The sequence below is a fragment of the Gekko japonicus genome, unplaced genomic scaffold (assembly GCF_001447785.1).
Source record: "Gekko japonicus isolate JY-2015 unplaced genomic scaffold, Gekko_japonicus_V1.1 scaffold2101, whole genome shotgun sequence".
Taxonomy (NCBI): Eukaryota; Metazoa; Chordata; class Lepidosauria; order Squamata; family Gekkonidae; genus Gekko; species Gekko japonicus.
In genome coordinates this window covers 33,235-38,051 of record NW_015161466.1, presented here as the reverse complement: position 1 = coordinate 38,051, position 4,817 = coordinate 33,235, and the positions used below count along the sequence as shown (strand labels likewise).

General features: G+C 47.1%; 1 long non-coding RNA gene across 1 annotated transcript; it reads right to left on the bottom strand.

The window, feature by feature from the left end:
* Positions 1–2: 2 nt before the first annotated feature.
* Positions 3–3,560, bottom strand: LOC107125666. Its single transcript, XR_001483044.1, has 4 exons — positions 3,514–3,560; positions 3,142–3,227; positions 1,887–2,028; positions 3–55 (listed from the first exon to the last, which is right to left on the bottom strand). It is a non-coding gene; the product is annotated as an uncharacterized LOC107125666 (long non-coding RNA).
* Between the last annotated feature and the right edge of the window lie 1,257 nt (positions 3,561–4,817).

The window sequence follows — 4,817 nt, the reverse complement described above, 5'->3', positions numbered from 1 at the left end:
CCAGCATTTTTGTGGGGGAGAGACTGTATTTCGGCCTCCACTTCCCTTCACACACCTGACGAGAGAAAAAGAGATTGGATTTACACCCCGCCCTTCATTCAGAGTCTCAGAGCAGCTTACAATCTCCTTTCCCTTCCCCTCCCCACAACAGACACCCTGTGAGGTAGGTGGGGCTGAGAGAGCTCCTTCAAGAACTGCCCTTGAGAGAACAGCTCTGACCAGAACTATGGCTTGCCCAAGGTCATCCAGCAGCTGCAAGTGGAGGAGTGGGGAATCAAACCCGGTTCTCCCAGATTAGAGTCCACACACTTAACCACTACACCAAACTGGGGTTGGTTGGTTTTGTTTCTGCCTAGACAAACTGACTCAGGTACACACAATCCGCTAGGAGAAAACACCATCAGAAATGGCCAAAATATAAACTGTATTTAACAAATATAAAGTTGGTGGAGTCGCAACAACAAAATGAAGTGCATACTATAACTCTAATAAGGCCTAAAATACAATGTTTCCTCCTTAAGAGACAAGACGTAAAGTCCACATAATCAGTTCAACTTGACGGCAGGAGTCCACATAGTCAAAACATTTTCCAAACAGCCTTCGCAAAGACGCCCGTTCCAGATACTTAAAAAAGAGGCATTTTCTCCAACTTCTTCAGCTTGCTGGCCGTGTAGGTGGAACCCGATTTCAACGATTTCTACCGACCACAAGGTTCATAGCGTAAAGAGCGAATCATAGAACACCACCAACTTTATATTTGTTAAATGCAGTTTATATGTGGGCCATTTCTAATGGCGTTTCTCCTAGCAGATTGTGTGTATCTGGGACCTCTGTGATGCAGTTTTCCCCGTTTCTGGATAGGCAAACTGACTGGTGTTTTTGTCTCTGTACTTCACAAAATATTCTGACTTGGTTTTATTTTACGGCTGTTCCGTCAGCTCTCCTACGCCACCCCAGCGTGACCTTTTAGAAAAATATTATTTGTGCTATTTAAGTAAGCCCCCCAAACCTCCAAAGGAAGTTTAGAAAACTAATTGAGGGCCAAAGGCTCTTGTGAGCCTGTTCTCTTTTGTGTGTATTTGTCACTTTGTACGTTTTATGAGGCTTTATTTGGTGTTTACTAGGTTTTTATGTCTTTGTAATAAACACTCTTTTGTACACTTACTTATGTTTTGAACTTTTGGCCCTCAATTCGTTTTCTAAACTTTCTTTGGAGGTTTTTGATTTAAGCAAGCGCCTGTTTTCCCTTAAGTAAATGGCTCTCGTGCCAAGGGCTGCACTATGATACGCACTTTAGCTTGGAAGAAACAGACCACAGATCGGCTCACAATCTTCACACACCCTTCTGGTTTTGTTGCACGGTGCAGTATAACAATTCTCTTCTTCGTGGTGAAGGTAGACGGGCTGGCATGAACGCCTAACAAGTCCAACCTGAACAGAGCCCCACCCAAGTTGGCCAAAGCCAGCGGACTTCAAAAGAATAACTCTGCTTACGCCAGCATTAGAACATTCTCTGTTCAGCGTGTTTTTAATAAGGTGTTCTCCACCCCCTCCTGCAAAGCATGCCAAACTGAATTATTCAAAAGAGGTTTTTTCCCTCACACAGGTAACAGGGCTGTACTTTAGTGAAATGGTTCGGAAAGATGCTTTGGTAAAGGGATAGGAACTGCCGACTACACTATCGGGTACTGCCTAGTACACTCCTACTATGCTAACTCCTGCATCATTTAATGAGTTGGTCGAATGTCTACCATTCAAATCCTCTTACGCTGTTTACTGGGCGTCTCTCCTGCCGACCGTGTCGACTTACGTGGGGTAATTTGCCTCAAGTTTCAGGGAAAAAGACAGATTATAAATAATGTAGAGAAACAAAGGGAAACACTAACCCCCAAGACACGCTGGTGGCTTCTATTCGCTTTCGGTCGTGTCTTCCTCAAACGCCTCCATAGGTGTCAGCTTGATGAAGGAACCTCGCCAGGGGCACAGCGGCTTCTGCCTTCGACATCGTCAGCGCTGCTTCACGTCAAGCTAGAACAAAGTCGGGTTTCTGCAATTATGCCCTAGGTTGGAGAGAGCTGGCAAAGAGAACTCTTTCTCCCCCTCTCAAAAGACTAGAACGCGAGGACATCCAGTGAAGCTCATGGGCAGTAGGTTCATGAAGGACAAAAGGAAAGACTTCTTTACATGGAAAGTGGCTAAAATGTGGAATTCGCTCCCAAGGATGTAGGGAGGGCCACAGGAATAGACAGCTTTAAAAGGGAATGAGATAGATTCATGGTGGAGAAGTCTATCAGTGGCTACTAGCCTTGGTGACTGAGGGGAGCCTCCACACTCAGAGCTAGTCAAGCCCTGAATCCCAGAGCTAGGAGGCAACACCTGAGGAAGACCTCAGCCTCTCTGCCCTGTTGTTGGACCTCCAGAGGAACTGGTTGGCCACTGTGAGAGACTGGATGCTGGACTGGATGGACCCTCGCTGGTCTGATCCAGCAGGGCTCTTATGTTCTTACGAAAGCCTCAGCACCCTGTCGTTGGCCCTCCAGAAGAACTGGGTGGCCACTGTGTAGGACAGGATGCTCAACTAGATGGACCCTCACTGGTCTGATCCAGCAGGGCTCTTCTTTCGTAACGGGAAAGACATCATCATTAGTAACTTCACCTCTGTTGGCTATCAACAGGCCTCCAAAAGTAATATATACTAACCACTAATCTCTGCCTCACATACAAAACAACCCAACCCGGCCGAGGTCAATCATTCCGTCTTATATAGAGAGACGGAAAAATAATTTCCCCACTGCCGGGTTTTCTTCTCCTGCATAGCCAAGGAAACAGTAATAGATTCTAGCATGAAGGGCCTTGCTTCTTTACCACCGCCAAGTGCATTGATCCGTCAAGGTGCGTAAACCTCTACTCTGGCAGTGGTTCACCAGGGTCCCTAGAGGAGGACACGCCTATCTCTTGCTGCCTGATCCTTTTCAACGGGAGATGTGGGAGGGACTGAATCCAAGACCTCCCGCCTGCAAAGGGCCCCACCCATCGACAGGAAGGACACGCCACATTGGGTATACTGTTTTGCTACAAAGGGACTGTCTTTCCGCCACGGCAGCCGTTCAACCCTAGCACAGACGCTTAAAGGCAACCTACCAGATCACTCTGTCAAGCCCGATCAGGGCATCGTAGATTTCTCCATCTTGGCAAAAGCTGTTCTTGCGCCTCGTTAGAGCCATTTCCTGGAAAGAGAAAGCGACAGCCGATGGTTCACTTATCTGAGTTTCTTAAGGAGGCCGGGACTCGAGAGGGCCAATCATTTCATACCGGGGGGCCCTGGATGCAACGGCCTCTCGGACCAACTCCCAAGCCTCAGCTGACATGAGGAAATCAGTAACTGTGAGCTGCACAGTTCTCATACGAGGTGTCAGAAATTTTTAAGGAGCTCATCATTGGCGGGAGTTTGGAGTCACGCAGGCCTGGGCAAGTTCTTGTCCTTCCTGTACAGAGTTCACATCTCAGACTCACCTCTCAGCTGAGCTCGTGCTGTCCGGAAGCGACAGACCCGCCTGTGAGAGAAGGGGCGAGAGAAGAGAATGATCGATTAATGTTCGGAGAAACTGGGGGGTGGGTGGGTAGGGAGGATGGGAAACACAACCCTCAGCCCATGAACCAGCTCTGCAAACCTGCCACCCAAGCCACCGGTTGTGAAAATCAATTCTTGTTATTTTGCCAGCTTCCATTTAGCTTTAACAAGACCACAAAAGCACCCACAGATCTATTCCATTTTTCTTTTTAAAAAACCCTTGTAAGTAGAAGTAAAAGAAGAGCTTGGATTTATACCCCGCCCTTCACTCAGAGCGGCTTACAATCGCCTTCCCCTCCCCACAACAGACACCCTGTGAGGTGGGGGGGCTGAGAGAGCTCAGACAGAAACTGCTCTTTTTCAAGCACAGCTCTTATCAGAACTACAGCTTGCCCAAGGCCATCCAGCCAAGTGCAAGTGGAGGAGTGGGGAATCAAACCCGGTTCTCCCAGATTAGAGTCCACGCACTTAACCACGACACCAAACTGGCTCTCTAAAGCTAGTCTAAAGCCACTTGAGATAGTGAGCTAGGGACAGTATATATTTAGACGTGTTAGGGCATTTGATTGCTTTTCTTTTCACCCACTTACTGTTATTATTCTGCACCTTTTCTGTTTGACCTCCTATATAATAAACTGTTTTCATTGTTCACTCTGCCTTGTCCTCACGCTCATTTAGGCTAAAAAGGAGGTCTAAAGGCCAGGGAGGGTGTTCTGGGCCTTCTCGGAGGAGCCTGGAACCAGAGTGGTGGCAGCGTCGGGTGACACCCCGCCCGAGCCGTGACAGCATATTTCTGGAGTTTTAAATGTATGCATTCATATATATGTTTGTTAGCTGCCCTGAGCCCGCCACGGCGGGGAGGACGGGATATAAATTTAATAAATCATAATTATAATAATAATAATACTTAAAAAATAAATAAAATAAAATTTAAACATAAAATAAAAACATAACATCACTCAGCGCACATCGTGAATTTTGACTTCAAACTTTTACTCAACTTTGAAGGAGCTGGAGGTGCCGGGCTTTGGAGATGTCACCAACTTCCTCCATCATCCTCGGGGTCTTGGGCATCCAGCAACGAACAATCGACTCGGAGCAGCCACATCCCTGCACACTCTTTAACATGCAGAGCTCTGTTAAAGAAGGTCCCACAGTCCATTAAAGGAGATCCGACAATCGTTACAAAAAGGGAAAGACAGCATATTCTGCTCTAGAACAGAGGGCACAGAGAGAACAACTCACC